Source organism: Rhinolophus ferrumequinum, chromosome 27 (assembly GCF_004115265.2).
Source record: "Rhinolophus ferrumequinum isolate MPI-CBG mRhiFer1 chromosome 27, mRhiFer1_v1.p, whole genome shotgun sequence".
Taxonomy (NCBI): Eukaryota; Metazoa; Chordata; class Mammalia; order Chiroptera; family Rhinolophidae; genus Rhinolophus; species Rhinolophus ferrumequinum.
Genome location: NC_046310.1, coordinates 8526970 through 8550722, shown reverse-complemented (window position 1 = coordinate 8550722; position 23753 = coordinate 8526970). Strand labels below are relative to the sequence as shown.

Sequence of the window (23753 nt, the reverse complement as noted above, 5' to 3'; positions counted from 1 at the left end):
AGTGAAGCAAAGAGACAATAATATAAAAAGGGAAAAAGGGATTTCGACCCAAGCAGAAGTTTTTACCACGGACTTTACAGGTGAAGAATGCTTTTAATTACTGGTCCACATTCAGAAAGGAGAATTCATTCCTTTGTCTACCAAAGAAAATGGACAAATCGCACACCTTTTAAAATGCGCAAGAAAAAAATTATAAGAATTCTATTAGCCTCATAGATACATTAAGTTTTAGTGAGGAAATTTTGCTATGGCATAGTGGGAAAAAATGAGAGGCTGGAAATAAGTTTGAGTGCAGCTCAATAAATATTAACTGAGCTTTCCCCCAGGTGTCTGGCAAAATACTGTGCTTTAGCTTTTAATTCTGATTTCCACCCCCTAACTAGCTTGTGATTTGGGGCAGCTCCATTCATTCAACTCTGTTTCCATATCCATATGTACAGGGGAGCAATTAGCCTAGATTCTTTCTCACCCCTTCTATTCTAGTATAAGTTTTATTAAAAACCATATTATTTCTAGAGAAATAGTACATCAGTATATGACATGAAAATACTTAAAATTATGATAATGGTGGTGTTAATATCTGTGAGGTTGGAAGTACAATGCAACTATTGTTTGACAGACATGGCTACTGAATTGTGCTGTTTTGTAAATTTTGCTTAACTAAATAATTCTTTCATCTTTCTAGAAAAAAAACAGGAAGCGTGTTATTTTTGTCAAAGTTAATAGAAGTGATAGTTGAAGGAACAGTAGAACAATGAATAGATATTTAAATACTTAGGAACTGAATTCTTAATTAGGCATTTTTGCCTGTGTTTGAGAAACTTTTTCTCTATATTTCCTCACAATCCCTGCCATTTCTTGTCAGTGTATTGAAGAGTAGTCAGTAGAGTTTCATTTCTAGGGACATCTGAAATCTCATCAGAGATTACGAAATTACTGCTAGTCAGATTTATTGGAAATTTTGTTGTGACATTTTTTAAAGAAAATGGCTGACATAAGTAGGAGAGAAGAGTGAGTTTATAAAATTTTAAATACCTTCTAAATGTGTCCTCTGGGGGAAGTGATTCATTGAAACAAATGAAATAAATAACTTAGTTATGTGTGTTGTTGATAACTACATTTGATTTGACACCTTGAAAGTAAGCTTCTACTACAGAGAGGCTCAGTATTTCCCTGTGCTCTTTAAAAGTCTGAAAACTACAAGCATGCAGATTCCAGGTAGGCAGTTAAATGGATGGGAGAATTGTGAGCGTTCCTCTTGAGGATAAACGGGAACCGGCATTTGGCGTAAATGGCCATTCAAGGTAGAAAGGGCACAGGATATTCAGGTTTCATTCACTTAACACCTAACCCAGTAGAGGAAAGTGGGACCCCGGGTGTTAGAGTCTCATTAATCAGATGAGGAACCCAAGGTTTCAAACGTGTCACTGGTTCACCCTTTGACCTGTTGCAGATAAAGTGGGAGTGGGATTTAAAGTTGGCCGTGTCATCTTCCCAGGCTCATCCTGCATCTCTATCAAGCTGCGTCACAGCCTGGGCCCAACAAGGGGTCTGACCTGCTCCAGTCTTGGGTCATATGCCCAGTCTCAGCACAGCAGGCCAGCGGTGGCCCAGAATATTCATTGGAGGGGGGAGGAAATGGGAGAGCCCTGGTGCAATCAGGAAGGAGCAGAGTTTAGGGGTCAGAGCAATTGCTCTGTTTATCAGAGCAATAAACAGCCTAAGGTATATGTGTGAGTGACATTCGTAAAGATGGGACTTTGCTTAGGATTCTGATGTCAGGAAACCAAGTGTCTCACCTGGGGTTTGATGAGGCCACTGAGGATACGGATAATGGGGGGGACAGTTGAGGAAAGGTCTCTGTAGGATAACTGAGCAGGCTGGAGTGCTGGGCTCCTTGTGAACTGGAGAGACATCGTGTCTCAGGAGCTATGGAGCTCAGGACGGCAAGGTTTATGACCCTGCGTAGAGCAATACGTTTGGGTCTATTCATTTTGGTCAAGCTGAGTTAGTGTTGTCTCTGGGTAGGTCCCTGGGAAAGAAGTTAACCTGAAACACTACGAGGGTCTCAAAGGATCTCTTATTTTCATTCCTTGGTGGATCTCCCATATTTGAGAAAGGGCATGTCGCCTATGCCCTGCTCAAATGGTCTGGCACATCATCTAACATCCATCATGGAATGCCAGTCTCTCTAGAATGGAAGGTCCTTGCCTTTTGCTCTGCCTCAGGGATTAATAGTGTTAACATAGTGCTTAGAAATCTTTGGGTGGAAGAAATGGGGGACGTCCAGTGATGGTAGTAAGTCCTCTTCTTCTACCTTAGAGGATTCTTTGTCCAGAGGCCCCACTGATTCTAAGCTATCTCATCACTATCCATAAGGTATATTTCCTATTTCTACCTTTAAGTTTAGAGAGGCGACTGTGTGTGTGTGTGTGTGTGTGTGTGTGTGTGTGTGTGTGTGTATGTACATACCAGGGGTGCCAAAAGAATGTATACAAGCAGACACTTTGGTCAATGTGGCTCAAGAGCAGTTCGCCATCATCAGAAGTGTCTGGACACTGACGGGAACCACTTTGAGCACCTCTTGTCATTGCAGAAGTCAAACGTGACTTGTATTCATCTTTGGTTATCGGTATCTATTGAGTATTTCCATTTTAATAGTTTTTTCCTTTCTTAAAATGTGTATACATTTTTTGGCACCCTCTGTATATACATGTATAGGAGGTCCCTAATTTAGGATGGTTCGACTTACGATTTTTCCACTCTACGATGGTACAAAAGTGATGCACATTGTGTAGAAACCATAGTTTGAATTTCGATCTATTCCCTGTCGAGCGTTATGCAGTACAATCCTCTGTTGTGATGCTTGCTGGGCAGTTGCAACGAGCTCACAAGGGTCAGCCCCTGATATTCTGCAGTGTATTCATTGCATGAGATGATTCTGCCCAACTGTCGGTTACTGTGAGTGTTCTGAGCACGTTTCAGGTGGGCTAGGCTAAGCTGCGATGTTCAGTAGGTGAAGTGTAGTAAAAGCATTTTCGACAAATGATATTTTCAACTTAAAGTGGGTTGATCAGGGCATAATTTCGTCATAAGTCGAGGAGAAATTATATATGAGGCAGTGCAGATTTATTCATTTAGCTGCTATTACATCTCTCCAATCAGTTGTCTTGAGCCCCCAGGATCTAAAGAAAAATTATCCCAGAACTGTTTTTGCTGCATCCACCGCTTGTGTCTTGATTTATATATGGCGGTGGGACTCTGAGAATCCTCTGGGTTTAGCCTATCAGCAGGAGAAGCGAAGAGCAACTTACTTGTCTAATTACCCTTCTGTTTCCTAGCTTCTATTTTAATAAAATGTTCGTTTAAAGGGTGTAGCATTTTCTAGGTAGGTTCTCTTTAAAAAAAAATATAAAGCTACTCAGGTCATTTAGTAACAAGCAGCTGTGTTTTTGCTTACTTAAAGAACCTGCTTAGTACAAGTCATCCTAACAAAATATCTTTTGTGAAAACCTCTGAAGAAAACATTGCCAAGGTGATTTTTTTTTTTTTCTCAAGTCTAATATCATTATGCTGCCAAGTCGAAAACAGAAATTATTGGTAGGGAAATTTGGGTTCTTACTGCCTTCAAAAAGCAGAACAAAGAAAAGGAGAAAGCTTTAATGGTATTCAAGGAAAATATTTCTGTGTTAGATGACAGTTAATAGAACTGCATTGACCTCACTGGTATTTCTTGCACTCTCTGTTGTAATATTATCCCAAGAAGCTCTCTCATTAATGCAGAGTATTAAACAAAATTCGCAAGTTGCAATATAAGCAATAGAAAGAGCACCTTCTTTGTGAGCTCAGACTTGACATTATGCCACTGGGGAATATTTTTAAGGTGCCCCAAAAAGTTATTTCATGTACAGATACTGCATTACGAGCTGGTGTTTTTTTTTGTTTTTGTTGGGGGGGGGAACGGGTCATGCTTTGTTGATATGAAATTTGAATAATCTTTCTCGAAATGATGAGCAAAGATTTTGCAGGTAAAGGTAATAACACATATCTTTGAGAGCTTAATATGTATTAGGCTATGTACTTTAGTTGGATTTTTATTTTTTTGCTAATCCTTGCAGTTACCCCCCCGCCCCCCCACCTGCAGAGGTGAGTATTTCCCCATTTCACAGAGGTAATGGAGGTTTACAGAGATGATGTTACTTGCCAAAGTTCTCATAGTGGTGTATATGATGGGGTCTGGATTTTCTAGCAGGCCTGTGCTCTGTATTTGTTTAATATAGTTTTTCTTTGTGAACTGTAGAAATAATCCAGTATATATTTAGCTTGGGATTCTTCAGAGGCCATGGGTATTATGAGATCTTGAGCTCTTAAAAGATTACTTAAGTAAACCATGTTTTGTTTTTGTATTTTTTCTGTTTTGCTTCTTCTTCTTCTTCTTCTTTTTTTTTTTTTTAACCAGGCCTCATGGCATTATTTTGAGTTTTTCACTTACTGTCAGAAATAGGATGAACTGTGTTGGAAGGCAGTAAGTTTCCCATCAGTGTGACAGATGTTAAGAGCACATCCAAGTATCAGGTGGGGGTGAGACTAGAATATCTTTTATGGCGACTTCCAACTCTGAGATTCTTGGGCTCCCAGCGTAAACTTTGGAATAACTTCCCAGTTATAAACTGTGTGAATAAACATTAGCAACACTCGAGCCGTGCTGTTCCTGGGAACCCGATTTCAGGGGTCTGTGTTTTTGTGAAACAGTGGATGACATCTTATTTGAGTCTAAATTAGAGCACAGAGGCACCTTTTGCCTTGTGGTATAGTTTGACTCTTCTGGTTCCAGTTTTTAGAAAGTGAACTTTAGAACCAAATTCCTTGCAAGTTTTGCTTTTGCACAGAGGAGAGGATTTGATTCACTGACTTTGAGCATCGTGTGCCTCAGTTGTTTTGAGGATCTGGCCATCGTGTCCTGCTAACATGTTACAACCTTATCTGTTTTATAAGTGGGGAAAGTTGAGGTACTAATGTTTTAAAGATTTGCCCGTGATTCTGTATGTCATCCATGTGGCTCTTACTCCCTGTGACGTCTGCCTGTTCCTCTGGGGCGATTTTACAGTTATATAATATTCAAAATTAACAATTACATTAGAAACGAAGTGGAGAGATTCTCTCATGCGAACTTACCAGTTGAAGCACCAAGAATCATTTGACCTGGAGAAATCTACCCTTGCTGCATTTGTGTTGGAAAGGACGGAAGGATTGAAATTATAAGAAATAGTTCTTTTAGCTCTCTTCCTCTTGCTTTAATTGGAATACTGTTAAAAGTTAATCATGTATTTGGCTGTCCCCAATTGTCATTTCCATTTGTGAACTTCAAATAGGAAGCCAGCAGTTATCTAATACGCTACAAATTTTTATTCCTTTTGGATTATAAAAAAATCCCCAATGGATTTTGCCCCCAGGGGGGAAACCTGCTTCAACATTTGTTCATCCGCTGAAAGTCCAGTGACACCACGGTGAGTGGTGAGGGAGGAGGGGGTCTCCCCCAGCCACATAGGACTCTGATGTGGAATTTTTTTCCATGGGCCTCCAGACAACAGATTTTTGCTCCTTTTCACCAGTGCACACATATATCAACGCGGCATTGATGTTTATGCCATTGTGCTTAAATTTAATGTAAAGGAATTCTGGTATACATTTTAATGAAGTGCACCATTCCTAATTTGTTAGTTGCCTTTTAGGTAAGGCTCTGCAGCGTTCTACTCTATCTATACTGTATCAGGTAGCATGCATGGTTTTGTTCATTCCTAACTCTCCCTCAAAGCAAACCGAGCGCTGGCCATTTCTTGAGAGACTGTTCGGTAGTTTTGTCTCTCTCTTGCTTAGTAGGTTGTCGAGCCACCAACCAGCTTCCCTAAGGCAAGCTGTCTGCAAAGGAACAAGCCAGCTGGCTGGGCCAAGGTTGATCAATGATGAGAGGCAGGCCGGATTCCAGGTTCACAAAAGCCACTCAGTGGAGAGTAGGTCAGCGGCTTCCCCAAAGCCAATTAGCTGGCAGAAGGCTGAGGTGCCTGGTGCTCGCCAAATTCCCTGAGCCTCCTGGTACTGGTGGGGAGTCCATCCTTGGGCTTCCTGGCAAACCAGCCTTAAGTGAATGGCAGATTGTGTTTTTTGAGAGCCATTGTGGCTTTGTGGCTCCTACAACAAATATCAGGGCCCTGCCACGCCTACTCAGCCGTGATACCCAGGTACACTGCACAGCCTGGGCTCAACAATTGTGGGCCCTCAGCGGATTCTCCACGTCATAAGTTTGTTTTTACCCCACTTCAGCTTAAATGCTTTTTAAAGTTGACATGACTGTGAATCATGCCATTAAAAGAGCATGACATGGAAATGGTTTGGGAAGCCGGAAGCGTCATAGAGATCTTCGACGGAAATGTGAGTGTATCTAGCGTTTTAAAGCCCCCACTGTGACAGCCTCTTCTTTTGTAGATGACTGGGGTGAATAAATGGGACCCGTGGCAAAACCCAAAGGGAGGGTATGTTAGCAATTGCCCTTTGGTTAACCTGTTTCTCCAAAGATTATGTGTAGCTAAGATCATACTCCCTTCCCTATTTTTCTCAACTTTTACATTTTCAGCCCTCACGTCGGTTCTACACAGGCTGTGTCATCATAATTTTAAGATGCCTGGACTCTTTTATTAGAGTGTTCAAGTATATTGGGGACGTGGGGAATTTAAGGAGTAGAATATGCATGACTGAGATAATTCACCATTCCTCGTATAACTTAGCATGTGTTTCTACCTCGATCTGTACTAATTTCCAGTTCTGTGTCTCAGGTCCAGTTAGCATGTCACCTCCTTAGGAAGTTCAGTCCGTTTTGCCTGGTCAGCTTCTCAGTTCTCAGCTCGAAGTGTTTTCCTTGAGGCCACCTGAGCCCTTGTTTAGTGGCACCTCTCCGGACTGTCCAGTTAATTTCCCTCAACGAAATGTTCCCCTCACATATAACTTTTTGGGGCCCACAACTTTCTTTTCCTCTTCTTCCCATCCTCACCCCTTGCCCCTTTTTAAAAACTTGTGTTGCTCCTGTCGTTCCAAAATTCCCCCTAAAAAGCAAAGTTACTTCCCGACTGTCGTGAGTAGCCATTTGGTGACTCCCAAGCTTATAATCTCCATAATGGTCTCCGCCCCACCCCCACTTCTCATGGAGTCACCTCTCTGCTCTCTTAGACATTTATCTCCAGACCTATTAAGTCTCTTCATATCAACATTATCATAATTATTAGTATGTTTGAAGCCAATTAAATGGCAATTACTCTGACCTTAGCCAGTCTTAGGTTATTATCAATTCATGCATAATTTGGAAATATTTGGAAGGAAATGCTATGGTCTAATCTGCATAAATATTTTTATCGGCTCTCGGAGAAATACACCTTGTTCTTTAGAATATCTCAAGTTGGGGTCAGGTTATTCCTTATGGAGCTATTTATAGCTACGTGCGGATCCAAAATGATGTGTATTCATCAAGCCCATCTCCAAACATGCATTCATTCACTCTTTATCTATCCATTCAATGAATAGTTTTGGAGACATGGCTCCATTACACTCACTGTATTAAGTACTGGAGCTTAAAAGTGAACGTGACAGACAAGAGTCTGCGCTCATCGAGTTTATCATAAACCTCATTACTTACAATTATATACATCCCCTCTCCGCTTCTGAATTTCACTAGCATTTATATTGTTTCATACAATTTAGCGTTTTAACGTCATGTTTTCCACAGAGGGAAGTAGAGTGTAAAGATACAAAGCTTGGTCTCTCAGACCTGATGGAGTCTGTGAATATTCATTGAAATATGTGTAATACAACTGAAGAATTGAATTTTTCATTTTAGTTAAATAGCCCCCATGTGGCTGGTGACGGCTGGACAGTGCAGGGGTAGAATCTGGGTTCTTTTCAAACTGTATTACTTACTGTGTTAGCTGTGTTATCTCAAGCCAGTTACTTTATCCTTTCTAGGCCTTATCTGTAAAACGGGGCTTGTAATGATGACTTCAGAGGGTTGTTTTGAGTTTCAAATAAGGTAAATGATATAATACTCTTGGTACCATGCCCTGAAAACAATAAGTACTCAGAAAATATTAAATGTTAGTGTTAAATTTTAGTATTCTATTACTCACTTAGTAGGTCTCACAGAGAAAAGCATAAAGAACTTGAGAACAGGGGCTGCGTTTGTTTATTTTTTAGTTCTCCATGACACTTAGCATAATTATGATCTAATAGTAGGTATTTAATAAAGTATAACTGATTTTCTTTCTTTGTTTTAGCCTACTTTAGTGGGCTTTTAGTTACATTACGAAAACTTAAGTACAGGAATAATTTTGTCATAAATAAGATTTTAGAAACAATGCATATATTATTTCTGCATTTTTCCTTTATATACATATGTGTGACTATGACAGAAGTGTATTTCAGAAGTCATGTTGTATTAAATTTATGTTGAATACCCGACAATATAACAACTGGTGTATCCTGAGTCAAAAAGAATAAAAAATATGAGAAATGACATTGTTTTTTTATCTATCTTCTAGAGACATTTGATAAGTTAGTGACTAGAAGTCAGAAAACTATGACCTATTTAAAACAGAAAAACAAACCAAAAATCTTGTATAAATAACTTCCTTCGGATCAGACAACTAGTAAATGGTAAAGCCGGGATTTGATCTGTGTTTCTCAGACTTGGAAACCCGCATGCTGTACCGATATTCATAATGAAGTCTTTTGGTTCTCTTCTTCATTAGTTAATCTTATCAGAGTGTCACGAGGAAAAATATAATTTCTGTCACATGGAAGCCACTGGTCTCTGCTGTTACTTCCTTTTGTGAGCAAAGAGACCTTGATTTGAGAGAATGCTTTTGGTGCTGGAGCTGTTAGAATTCCAGAATCATTCTTTGGGGTACATGCTCTAAAACGAGAGGGTTAGGATATCACCAGGATGTTTTCTGATTTCTGAAAATACTTTTCTCCATGGGACCACAATAGTGTTTCTTAAAATGTCTATAGAGAGTATTTCTATTTTTCCTTAGAAATGGTTTGAATAATGTTGAAGCTACTCATATTTCTGAGCAGCACCCCTTCCATATAGATGGTCAGAGGTTATTGTTTAGCAGAACAGACGGCCAATGCCCAGCACCTGTCCTCAAGAGGCGGTCCAGGTCATTGTCCGATGATTTCATTTTCAATTTGTAGCATCACTTTCATGCTCTGCAGTCCACAGGTACAAATTTGCGGTCTGTGAACCAATGTATTTCTCAGCGATTCTGTATATGTTTGGAGGTCTCCGCAGAAGTCATTAGTTAGGATCTGGAGGGGACAGTGTAGGAAAATGAAGCTTCACTAACGGTGACAAAGTAAAAGGAACAGAAATTCAATTCACATACCATGTGCCTCAGCAATGTTAGCGGCTCTCCTGGTCATCTCACGCATTTTGATTTAGTCATGTGCTCCAGAAAAGAAAACCTATCAAAAGTTTTCTTGAGGTAGCAAGAGCACCTCCATTCCCCCGGCCTCCCCCAGCTCTTACAAGTAATGCTATTTGAATGTCACTCAGGAACTGGCCTCTTTGAAACTTCCCAGGTTTAGAAAGCTAGCGATTCTCCTCTTCCTCACCTTTCTTTCGTAACTTGCAATTGCAGACTCTAGCAGCCTCAGTTAATGCATTGATTTTAACTGGAAACCCAGAGGGAGATAGTACTGGAGTCAGTTGAACTCTGAGAAAATCCTGGGAGACCAGAATCATTTGCACATCGGAAAACAGCTAATGGGCCAGGGAAGCTGAGGTTAGTGGCTCAGTGGTGGGGTTTTACAACTGTCTCCTTTCCATCACAGGAAGAGAGATCCCTGACACAGAGTCTTGTGACGTGAAGTGCTAAGGCACCTGTACCTGATGCTTGTATTAAATTTTTACTTTTATTTTTCTTCCTGGCTGGATAGCTTAAAAAAAAAAAAATCTGGCCTGTGGGAAGTGGAGGAAAAAAAGTATCAATTGTTAGTTTCCTCTGACATTGCAAAATTCCAGTAGGTAGTGTGATATCTTACAAAAGCATGGGCTTAGTATATTTGCAAACTAAAGACAGTGCATGTGGAATTGTATTATCAACACACTGTTCGGTATAGCAGATTGAGATCGTGGAGCTTGTTAAATAGGTAGCTCTCAGTTACTGTTCAGTTGCCAGTTACTAGCACATTTCTTACTGTCTGTTGCCTCTGTTTCTTCATCTATGAAGTAGAGATGGTGATACTAATTATGCCTGCCCTACAGAATTTGCTGTGAGGATTGAATTAGATAAAGGATTCAAAATACGTTGCACGATGCCTGACAGGGATGAGCCCTCAGTAAATGTGAGCCACCGTCACTACCATTGTCGCTACGATTTTGTTGTCCAGGTGTTCAGGACACTGCCTCGCTAAAACCTAAAACATATCAGCTCTGCTTGGTCTCAAATGTCATCTTGCTGGAATTTTTTTTCCCTCCAAAATGACCGAGTGCTGTGTTCACAGCAGGCCTGGCTTGTCCTCACGCTGCTGCTCTTTATGACTCGCTGGGGTCAGAGGTCCCCGATCAAGCTCTGTGTGACTCCAGCCTAAGACCCTCTCCTGTGCTCAGGAGAGCTGAAGGTGACAGGCAGGGTCAGCAGAACCTGCCAAAATTACAGAGACCCCTCCATGGGCTGTGAGGATGGGGGGTGGGGGCAGCAGGAAAGTCTGTCATGGACCAGCAACAAATAACCTTGACTCTATGGACTCCCTTCTCAGCTAGATCATTGCTAACGTTTTCCAAAGCGTAACTTGCGGCCCCTACAGTTCCTTTTGTATATGCGAACGTGTTCATGCACTTCTGGTTTTTCCGGGTAAACAGTGTGATGCGTCACAAGTGAAGAAAAAGCTTCTACCCCCACCTAGAAGTTTTAACAACTACATGATCCCGTAAACATTGTTCTATTTTAGGTTTTTTGTTTTTAGGTCGCCAATCAACTTGGGTTTAAAGTTGTTGCAGGTGACTTGGAACCTGGAGTGCTTTGCTTGTCTTCTCAAGTTCTGTCTCAAAGCCATTATTCCAGCCAAGAAGTAGAGAGTACACATTACTTCTGTGTGGCAATTGTTCTTGCGTCTCCTTCTTTTCCCTTTAGTCACCCCCTTTCCACCCAGGATTGGCTGCAGAACATCAAATCGGTGGCGGCATCTGAGTTCTGTACGGCACCCATGCACTTTAATGCTGCTTTGTACCTTCTCCTGCAGTTCTGCGGCAGTGGTTTTAGTCCCAGGGTTGGAAGGTTTGGCCAGGAGAGAAACAGAATGCCAAGAGGAAAGGTGGGCTGAAAGAGAAAGGCAGGGAAACAAAAAGGGAAACTAGGCTTACACAGCACAGATGACTTAGTTCTCTGCATCTCAAAAAAACTTGCTTTCTGTAACACCTTTTCTAGTCTTTCTCTGTGCAGACATTGGTAAATGGGCAGAATAGTGAAGAGGCCAGGATGCTGTTTGAACCCCTCTCTGTAGCCCACCCACCCACACCCCCAATGTCTTATGGGATGGAGGAAATGGATTGGCCCCGGGTTTGTCCCTTTACTCCGATCGTGGTTGAGAAGGAGACTTCTCCCCACTGGGCTGTCTGGTGACTGGGTGGACACAGTGCCTCGCGAGCTTTTCCTGCTCTGGCTCATCTCTAATTAAAGTACTTGCTATGAACGATTTTTAAGCACTGGAGCTTAATGAAGTTAGAAAAAGGATTTGGATACAGTTTGTGAAGACTTCAAATTATTTGAGTTTTTTTCTCTAGGGAGAGCTGTAAAGTCTGGAGGCATTTTGAATGATTTACGGGGTATTCCATTTTGTTCTTCTAAAAATTCCTTTTTGTGGGGTGTAGTTGAAAAAGCCCACGGCCTACCTCCTCCCGCTCCCCCCCCCCCCGCACTCCCTTCCCCCCCCCAAAAAAAGAACAGAACACTTGCTTTGCAAAGTGGCTTCTTGGGAATTTACAAACCTTTGAATACTGGTCTCTAATTAAAGGGTGCCTGTGTCTTTAAGGCTCATTGGCAGTTGTTTACCTTTGACCCTGCAGCACTAGGGGGTGAAAGGAACAGTTGCCTTCCTCCAAGATAACCTGAAGTTTGTACATTTCGATGCTTATGCTCTTTGCTGATGCCCCAAGCTCTGTGCCTCAGAGATACTGGGCTGAGCAGGAAAACAGTGATCTGTGTAGCTCCATGGAGCAAATTTCTTCGTCCATTGGTGGTTTACTGCTGACCAGTCAAATGCTGGCTAATACCTTTTGTTAGAGATCGGAGTAGCAGTAATTTGTCATCAATAGCCGTAATTAGGTTTATCTACCCTTTTAACCAATACCGTCATCTTCGCCAGATTGTTATTGTTTGGGGCTATTGAGAGAAATTCTGAAAAAAAAACACAACACAACACACTATTGTACGGATTGATTTCAAAGCAGTTCAACGCTTTAGGGAGCCGTCCTTTTATCCCTCCCTTATTCATTTCCTTCTCAAATATTCAAATGCCTTTTCAGAATAAAATGTCATGAAAGCATGTCATGTATCTGAAAAATAATTAATATAATTGACAGGAATGTCGGTTTTCTGCTGAGGTGTGTTCCTCCTAATCCCAGAGTGCAATCTTTAGCATCGATCCAATTGTTAGGGAATCTTGTCACTCTCCACTTACCTGGACTACATATTTTCAGGACCCAAGATCCTTGAACTCCATAACCTTTACATCTGTATTATAATACGCTTTTGACCAAAAAAAAAAAAAAAAAAAAAAAAAAAGTGGGTCTGCTTTCACTTCTGTGCCGGGGCACGTATCCATGACATCTGTGTGTGCAAGACGTGTGCGGACGATGCATCCAGTGCTTGCCTGGAGGTGACAGTTTATTCACTGTGTACATTGCATATAAGATTGCAAATGGCACGTCGGAGTGTTGGAATCTAGGCGGTAGGAGTTTAGCACTCGAGTGTCCAGGTTGCACCTGAACTAGCTGGAGCCTGCCAGCCCCTGCAAGCCCACTGAGAGCATCTGTCTCGCCACCGCCTGGCTCATGCTGTCTCCTCCGCAGGCCCTCCGATTCTTCTGACTACGAGCATAAATCATCCACCTGTCAGGAGCTCTTGCTGCCTGGATTATGCAATGTGCCTGCCTTCATTTGGAGGTGGTGTGCGCCGGAGATTGCTGCAAATGGTTTGCATTCATTTTAATGCCATCCCAGCATTTCTTCAGCTTTAATGAGGGGATTAGGGTGGTGACAATGACTTTCCGAGACAATGAAAGTCTTCAAGATTCTGGAATTTGCTTTGTGTGTTGGGGATAGCTTCGTGTGAGATTTCATTTTTTTTTTTTTTTTTTTTTGTAAATCCCAAATAAATCAAGGGTTTAAACATTTAGGCAAAGGAGCCGGGAATTGCACAAAGCCAGCTGTCTACAGCTCTATTTATTGGCTTCATAATAGTTCCCTCCAGCTGACAAACTTAAAATCAGTCAAATTTATTGCTGATCCTTAATTAGTTACTTTTATCTTCTTTCATGGGTTGGATTTACCCATATTGGGAGGCCCCAATCCTCCTCTACCCCTGACACTGCTTTCCCCCCTTTGCTTGCTTTTCTTTCTCTGGAATTAAAAAAAAAACAACAAAAAAAACCCAAACAAACTAGAAACTCTTAAATAATTTCAGCTTCATTAATTGTTAAGGTGAATCATGCTTTAAGAAATAACTCTTGTGTTTTTCGTTGTAATCCTTCCTGGTATATTTAGAATAACCTCTATTGCAAAGATTGATTGAGATCCCCTCCACTCCACTAAAATGTCCTAATTTTTAATTAAGAGAGCTCTCTAGTAATGCCAGCTTTATACACGTGATACATACAAACACATGACATTATCATTTTCTTTAATGAATTGGCCCTTTTGGCATCTCCAGACCCCAACCAAAATGAAATATAACTAGGACTGTGTTTATTTGAAGTTGACTGAATGAGCATTGCAGAGATTCTCCTGCGTTTGAACAGTGAAAAGACTTCTCAAATGCTGTCATCACATGTAGAACATAAGTTACCGTGACATCAGGGGACTAGAGGAAATACTGCTTTAAAAATGGGACTTGAATCAGTGACTTGAATCAGTGACTTGAATCAGTGAAGCCGTCAGAGGAAATCAGGCTACTCAGACTGAGGTTGTATGTGTTTCCTAATACCTTTTAAAAATGTTTGGGTATAGTTTAATATAGGAATATTAATGAATTAAATTATATATTATCTGTGCTTTCCAACACATAAGGTTCTTTTATCGTCACACAGCCTGAGATAAAGTAGGCATTTGAATTTACATTTCTACATAGGCTTTCTTTCTTAGAAGACTTCGGGACCTCTTGCATGTGTTTTTGTGGTGGAGGTGGTATTCAGTACACCTCAGGAGAGAGACAATGACAGTTCTCTGCTGGCTTCCCGTCCCCCTGCTTTGTCATCCGAACCTCTTTCCACCTCTTCCACTCAAAGCCAGAGAGCTTCCCAGTTTTCCTTGGGTACACACATGTGTGAATTTTATTAAAGTCTGAGATACTAACATTCATGGAAAGTAACACTTTGACATTCTTTCCACTGTGTGTGCACACGTGTGTGCCTGTACATATTATACATGTACACTTCTACACAGTATAATATTATATGTACACATATACATATGCATATGTATGGTACATGCCTTTTATATACACCTATACTGCATATGCATGGTATGTAATATGCATTTTATATACACATACATATACTTACACACGTACATGTACACACATGTACATGTACTCTGGAGAAAATACCTAAATTAGATGTGTGGTTTTTTATGTGTTTTTTTTTTTTCAAAGGAACACATTGAGCTTTTTATCTACGTGGGGTGGGTAGGGAGCAGAGTTAATGATCTAGAAAACTTGGGCTTTTTATAAAACAGCTCTTCATACCTGAAAAGAAACTATTTTTTCCCCTTTACAATAGTACTTTTTAACATCTTAGTTACACACAAAATTCTTTAATGTGTTGAAATGGGTTGAAAACCCATTTTCCCAGCATTCAGACAACCAACCGACACAGTGTACTAAGATAACAGAACCCTCCGATGTTAAGTAGTGGCTGTTTCGCTACATGTTCGCAAGTCACAGATTTTCTGGTGCACGGAGGGTGTGACTTCCTGGAGAGAGTTCAAACAGCCACTACCTGTGGGTGTTTTGGGGGAAGCTAGTGGCCTCCGTGCATGAAGCGTACAGAACTGGAGAGCAGAACTTGGAAGTTTCTGAGACAAGTTAGTAACAAGTTAGCCTCCCTCTCTTCTTGGCTCTTTTTAATGTGATAGAAAAAGCATTAGGGTTTTTTTCTTTGCGTGTTTTTTCCTTTTTTTCCCCATTTTCCCTCCGTGGTAACCTGATGGACTCAGCTTCCTCGAACAGAACGTGTGTCTCATCATCATTTTGTTTTTCACCCCCATCGCTGCCAAATCTAAATTTATGTATATTAAAAAAAAAGAGCAAGAAAGAAAACAGGAACATTTGAAGAGATAAATGCAACACAACACTGATAAAATCTGATGAAAAATCTCACTCTTTTATCTATGGAGAAATTAGGTTTATCATCAGGAAAGCATTCTCTTTTCATTTCCTGAAAGGTGCTTTTTGACAGACCCTTTGCCGTGGACGTCACACTCACAAAACTTGCTGTCACAGGGCTATTTGAATATGGTGACAGGCTCATTATCATGTTGAAGAGTCCTGACAACACTGCAGAGGGGAAATGGACAGGCCTGCCAATCAGCTGTTGAAAAGACTGTGGTTGAAATAGGGTTTTTTGTTCCGAGAACAGTAGTACAAATTGACTGCATTAATTCTTTTTATTATAGCCGTGCATACTATAGTTAAGGACTCGGGAGGGTTTCCATTATCAACCCCTATTTTCAGCAGGTTGATTAGCTGGCCATAAAATTGTGTTCCCAGCTGAAATTTGGCAGAGGTAGAAGGCTTTGCCTATAAGATTTAATTGTGTGTGTGTGTGTGTGTGTGTGTGTGTGTGTGTGTGTCTTAGTTTTCCTAACAGTTGTTTAGGAAAAAAAATGCTAACATGAGGTTTGATGAGCAGATACACAGGACTGGCAAAGTCTTACTATAATTCAGTGAGTATTCTGTGTTGGGAGGGAAAACTAATTCAAGCTGATGATCTGTGATTGTGATTTAGTACATCGAAGCCTCTCTGATCACAGAAAAGGGAAGAATTTGATGATTTACACACCAAAATTTGGAAGTGTGGCTGCCGTGAAGCACATAGTTTTTCATGGCAGCCCTCCTGTTTGTCTGTCGTCTCCTTCAGACTTCATGGTAAAAAAACAATAGATGATTAACAGTGATTATTTCCCCAGTGTTTCCAGTGACTTCACTGCTCCCCCAGGATTTGGCTTCTCACGGTGGTGTCAAGAGTTTTCATTTTTGTGGGTATGGGTGGCTTTTGTTTTTCATTTTTGTTTCTGTTTGTTTGTTTGTTTTTACAAGTGAATTAACTCACTAGATTATCTCAGGTAATGTTATTCTAGCAGTGTTTGAAGCCGGCAGTAGACAACCACAGGTAATGTCAACTGGCTTTTTTTCCTGACTTTGAACCCTGTGAATGTGGGCAAGACTTGATATTTTCCCTAAGTCTCCACTCCAAAGGCACTTAAAACAACATCATCACATTGCAACCTTTGCATAAAGCAAGGGTATTTCTCTTCATACGTTTCGCATAATTCTGTCTACCGATCCCTGTTCTGTTCAGTGCCTGAGTCTTACCGCTTCTCGGTGGTGAGACACGTCAGGAACCCAGGCGAGGGACATTTATTCTCCTCTGCCATTTGGTGTCCTGTGGCATGTACACACCTGATGAGACTTTGCTCCCATGAAGAAAAGTTAGCATTCTCATAGAAGAGCCCAATTCTCCCCAGGGAGTGACTTAGATATTAGAGCTAATAAGTCCAGTAGGGAAATTTCACTTACCTTTCCAGCATTCTCCCATTGTGACTTCACTCACTAACCGTGTCTTCAGTTTGCTTCTCACGGCACTCAATTCCTCCACATGCACCCAACCCGCAACATTATTTGGCATCCACACATTGCTTTTGGGGCGGGGGGAAATTTCCCTTCTTATTTTTATGTTTTAAAAAATTGAACCCTGAACTATCCATTGTCAGCTCCTCATTTTCTGTGCCAGTGATCCCCTGGGATCTTAGGATCATTCCATGGTTTATTCATTGACACATTCAACAAATGTATGTTAACTACCTCCATTGTTCCAAGCAGTATTTTTTCTCGGTGATGAGGGTGAACAGTGAAGGAGAGTTGAAGGAACTCACTGTCTGGTTGATGGTGGGAAGGAGTGTTAGTGGCAGCAAGGTGGCATGGGATCCCATTGGAGGGGTGCTTCCATGCTACCTTGAGTTTTGAAGGAAGCGATGTTGCAAAGTGATACCAGAAGAAAGAGCACGGGGTGGAGGGAGGCAAGGAGGACAGCAGAGGTCCAAGTGGAGAGGTCAGTTCATACTAAAGCTCAGAGGCGTTGAGACAGTTTTGTCCCTTTGAGGGAGTGAATGTTGTTCAGTGTGACTGAAGGATCATGGGATCAAAGAGTCAGGCTCATCGTGATGAGGATGGCGTCAGGGACTTGGTAGCACAGGACTTGAAATCCAATTCAGGACTGTAGGCTTTGCCTGAGGTTCATGAGGATGTTTGAATGTCTTGTCCTTTCTTGTTTTGGGTAGGGGTAGATTTATGTTTTAGGGAGAATACTGTGGCTACAGCTTGGGGAATGAATGAATGAAGGAATGAATGAATGAATGAGCCAGTGGTGTTGGCACGAGGATGGGTAGGCCTAGACTTGCTGTCATTTTCAGAAAGAATTTTTTTTTTTTCATTTTTCTTTCCAGTTTGTTTCTGTGACCTTTCTCTTCCCGATCAAATTCAAAAATAGGGATTTTTATTCACATGATGGTAATAATTAGGCCATGTTCATTCATGTGCTTCTCAGCTCCAGAAGTAAGACCATAGGGAGCCCACTCCCAATTGGCTGTTAGCTTGAGTCTTGAAGATTTGATCCTGTCAGGCTCAACAGAGTTGTTTGTATTCACAAACAGAGTGTCCACGATGAACATAGAAAGGGCACGAAATTAACTTTGTGGCTCTAGACTCTGAGATCCTTTCCAACACCAAAAAAAACATTGTTCTAAGCATGAGACTATTATACGCAGATTAATCAGGGTTCATCAGAAGGAAATATACCATCAGGCTCTAGGTATACTGTATAGTCCATTTTCCATGAATATGGGAGAATAATTATCCTCACAGAGGAATATAGAATATGTTTTCCAGAGAGCCATATCCATGCCCTTGTCAGGAAATTAATTTTCATGTGATTCTAAGCACACCTTGTATTCTATAAATATAAGAAAGCAAAGCAAAGAAATAGCTTCCGTTTCCTAATAGTTTAGACTTTATCACCCAATATAAGAGGACAAAAAAAAAGTTTTGGTAGAAGAGGGAAAAGGAGGTCAATATCCGGTGATGAAAGGAGAACTGACTCGGGTGATGGACCCACCATGCAATATATAGATGATATATTATGGAAATACACCCTTGAAACTGATATAATTTTACTAACCAATGTCACCCCAATAAATTCATTAAATAAAAACAGAGAAAAAAATTATTAATGATATCTAGACCTTTTTCACAATTATAGAATAATAATTTATATTTAATAGGACCGTGTTAATGAAGCTTCCATAACAGAGAAAATAATCACTTGTCTGTCTTTTATCTCTTGACAGAATAGCCCTTATAAAGCACAATGCTTATGCTATTATTGGGTTGAATACATTTCCACTTTCTTCAAATAACCATGTTGCCAGACTTCTAGGTTTATGTCCAGGTATTTGGGAAATGGGACTTAAGTTTTCTAACCAAGGTAAAACATTTCATACCTTTATGTAGATATTGCATCCTATGTTTATTTCTTGACCTTCACAGCAAAATAGAGTTAGTACTTTTTTTTTTTTTTTTTTTTTAAAGCAGACACCACATCCCACTAGAAGAAACAGAATAGAAGTAGAATGAAGCAGGAGTGGACGTGTTGACAAGCTGACTTGGCATCTGACAAAGTCAGAACCAGATGCAATGTACCCACAAAGCACAGGAAGGGAACTCAGGGGTGAGATGCATGGTAAGCTAGAGGTAGAGAGAAGTGGGGAGCGAGGAAGGATTATAAATGGCCAGGAAATTCGTGAATAAAAAAGAATGGTACTTGGGGCCAAAGGGATTTCCAGGTTTACAGATGACATTTAAAAATTCATAGCCAGACATTAGTTATTTTGGTATGGATTAGAGACATTTTCAAAATTATTCGCTATACAAGGAACACGACTTTCTGTTCCATACCATCATAACCTTACATGCTATTTGTTCCAGTTCTGGAAACTAGTGCCTTGAAAATAGGTTAGAAATTCTGTTCTTGAGGATTTCCTCGCCCTTTTATATACATTTGTGGCCCCAAACCCCAGAGCAACTGCCTTTCTTTGCTTTAATTCTTTTAGGCTCTGGCAGAGCCTCTGAGCGTAAAGATAGGGAAAAAGAAATCAGCTCCATGGAAAAAACTGCTACTTTTGACTCCAACCAATTTGTCTATTCTTGCCCTGACTCGAGCTCAATATAAATAACTCTTTTACTGCCTTTCTTGAACATCAGCTGATGCTCTGTACGTTTGCCTTATGGAGCCACACAGAAGTTTATACTTTTGTGCACATGAAAGGGATTTAAAGATCAGAAACTGCTTGCTTTTCCCTCCATCATGCTTTTCCAGGCTAAGTATCTTTCATTCTTCCCTAAAACTATACTACTTTTGGATCCCTGATCATGCTGGGTGTCTTCCTTTCATTATTTCTTACTTAATAAATGTCCTGCTTGAAAGTATGGTTCTCAGACCTGCAGAAAGACTGCTGCCATATAATGACTAAGTACTACCTACCAGATCTGTTGGCTCCTTTTGATCATTTCACAGGCTGTTTGATCTTCCCAGGCTGGAGGGCCCGCTAACCTTTTCAGCGTCAGCCCTCAGGTGTTTTTTTTCATGAGTCATTATCTAGTTTTGACTCCCCCAGTCTTTACTTACCTAATTGATTTTCAGCCTAATCTTGAATTTTATATTTAGCCTGATTAGATTTTTTAAAAAATCTTCTTGAATTGGAACCTAGAGAACACTTAGTCATTCTGGATAAGCTAGGCACGTCTTCTTTGGCTCACCTGCAAATCTCATAATAAATTTGCAATCTTTGACTTCAAGTCATTGTCGCTAATATTGAGCAGGAATTACCGTAAAAATTCCTAATTTACCTCTGGAGTTCTCCTTCCCTACAAATTGGCATCAATTCATTAATACGGATGCTTTGAGTATGATAAGGCATCCAGTTCTGAGTTCGTTTAACTCTAATGTCATTCAGCTTTAAAACCTTCTGCACTTACTATCATCTACTCCATGTGTTTCAGTCTTGTCCACAGGATTTTCATGGAGATTTCGTTAAGTTCCTTGTTGAAAGCACTATCTAGATGTCTGATACACCACTCATCTACTAGGAGAATAACCCCATCAAAACAGCATATGAGGGTTTTCATGGTACGATACCATTTGACTTTTAAATTTGTTTTCTTCCATTTTGAAAGGATTAACTATTCATTGTAGAAAATGCGGAAAATGCAGGATAGAAGGAAAGAGAAAAATTCACCATTAAAAGGCAAGTACTGTTTCTATTGTGTGCTTGAGTAAGCGCTTGCTTGTTCAGAGGGCACTGAGCCTAATTCGCTCCAAAATTTGGTAAAAGATGCACAGCAGGATGTGTCGTCTATGAAAACTTCTCTTTCCCCTTTTCTGGAGAGTCTAGACATGTTTCTATTTGTAGATGTGATTCTTCTATTCCCATGGTGTCTCAAAGATGAAAGGAAGTGCATCTTTAGTTTCAGAAGTACATTATCTTAGTCATCTGGATATGATATCCTGTATTCACAAACAGAGGGTCCACTATGAACATAGAAAGGGCACGAAATTAGCTTTTGTGGCTCTAGACTCTGAGATCCTTTCCAACACTAAAAAAATATTATTCTAAGCATGAGACTATTATACACAGATTAATCAGAGTTCATCAGAAGGAATATACCATCAGGCTCTAGGTATACTGTATAGTCCATTTTCCATGAATATGGGAGAATAATTATCCTCATAGAGGAATATAGAATATGTTTTCCAGAGAGCCATACCCATGCCCAAATCCTGGGGCCCAGAAATTTGATTTTTATTTATGTATGTAGATGTTCTCTTATTATTTTACTTTGTGGTGTATTCAGGTTCACCCTGCTCTAGCTGAGATCATTCTGTTTGATGGAGGGAATGGAGATAGGGGAATAGCAGCAAAATAGTTTACCATTATTTGGTCAGTTGTTTCTATTACATTATTCTTCCTGCCATGGCTCTTGGTTGAAATCAACAGAAATCAACTTTAGTTAACTTAAACAAAAAACGAATATACATGGGCAGGAACATTGTTAGCTTAACAATCAATAGAATCCCTGAGAAACAGACTCAGGAAATGGGCAGGAGCTGCAAGAATCTGAGTGACTGGACCACAGCTAAATTTATGCCCAGAAACATCCTCTAAAGGACACTGGTGTGGCCACAGCTGGAGCTGCTGCCACCGGGCACTGGGTACTGCTACAGTGGGATTGGCTCTAGAGTGAGTTCTCAGCACTCCCTGTTCTCTGAGTCATATTTCCTATTGGGAGATGGGGCAGGGTTTCCTGATTGGCTGAGCGTGTACCCACGCACCACTGCTGGGGTTCAGGTCAGCAAGTGTCTTGAGTTTTAATTGTCTTGTGGTGGGAGGTAGGACTCTCTACTTTCCCAATATTCACACCCTAGTGGATGCTCGAAATATAAGGGGCTAGTGCCAACCATCGATAAGTAAGGACATACTTACTGTAAACATCTTTCTTAAGCAAATGGAAAATAAGACAGTTAGATATACTAAAAGTTATTTGGTGTTTTGATATCTCTTATAAGCCTTGGCATATTTGGGAATATGTATTATTTATAACTTCTTTACTTCCTTTTGGAATTTTATTTTTCCTTTTTCTCTCCTTTTTCCTTGTGTTTTTGTTTGTTTGTTTGTTTGTTTGTTTTATGGTTTGTTTGTTAAAATTCAAATTTTTGAAAGAATGGTCTGCACCAGGATGGTGTATCAGAAAGATTCAATTCTGGATCAGACCCAAGGTGTCGTTGGGTTTGACTTTTGACTGTATCACTCAGTAGCTTTGAGCCTTAAATAAGCCATTGAGCCTCTCTGAGGCTCAAATTCCTCAGCTCTAGAATGGAAATAACAGTACCTACCTTGTAAAGTAATTGGAAGGACTAAAAACAAAATGTTTCAAAGGACCTAGTTTATGATAGATGTTCAGTTAATTATAGCTTTATATTACCGTTAGCTACATTAGGTTCTAAAGATATTGCATTTTTTTTCGAAATTGTTAGCAACTTAGTAATTAGATGTGAAAAACTAATTACATATCTAAAAACTGACTATCCTATTAGAGTCCTGCTTTGTTTTTAATCTTTTAATTTTTCTATTTTGAAAACAAATTTATAGCAAAAATAATTTTTATTTTTATTTCTTTCTGATCCCTTTATTCACACATATATTTTATAGTTGTAATCATAGTGTATACATTATTTCTTACATATACTTTTGTATTTTCCTTAAATGCCAGGTAATTAAATATTAATGTCATAATTCACCTAATTATTTACTTCATGGGGTCATTTGTTGACCCACTGTTTTTTTCCCCCATTGTAAGATCATCTTACTTATCTTTCTAGCATTTTCCTTATTTTGAGTAATTTTGTTAGGGCAACATCTTAAGGGAGGGAGAACTGGGTCAAGTTGTACGGGCAGGTTTGTAGTTCATGATATGACATAACCATCACTCTGATTTGTTTCACATCTATAGAGCATGCCAAAAAAATGTATACACATTTTAAGAAAGGAAAAAAAAAACTGGATTAAAATTGTAATCCTCGATATATACGAAAATCCTCGGTAGGTAACAAAAGATGAACACAAGTCATGTGTATACGTTTTCTCGGCACCCCCGGTATATCTATATATACATATATACCGATCTCAGAGCCTAAGGTCCATGGTTCATACTGCCAGCATCACCTCTTTCACTATCACAAACCGCAGGATGATATGTTCACTTACTCTTGATGTTTCTTTCACTTCCACACCCACCAATATTTTTATAAACAGTACTTCCTTTTCATGGAGAATGACACTGTTAATTCTCTTGATATCATCTCCTTCTCCGGAGACATCGCATGATCAAGCTAATCATGAATTTAAATATTTGTTAGACCAGGAGTATGACGGTGACGCTCATTATCGTGGTATCGAGAACTGCAGCTCGGCTCACTCATTCTTTCATTTAATAAATGCATAGAGATCAGCTACTAGCTACGAGTTACTTTGTTGTGGTCGGGGGATAAAATGATGAATAAGGCATGAATCTCATCCCTAAAGAATTTACTCTAGAAGAGGGAAAGACAGTAATTATGAAATAACAAGAATTGCAATACAATAGGTATGCAGAAGGTGC

At 40.1% G+C, this 23753-nt stretch overlaps 1 protein-coding gene across 15 annotated transcripts in view; it reads left to right on the top strand.

The window, feature by feature from the left end:
* ESRRG (estrogen related receptor gamma) overlaps positions 1 to 23753 on the top strand; it is a 549261-nt gene that overhangs the window by 410839 nt on the left and 114669 nt on the right. The window lies entirely within an intron of this gene.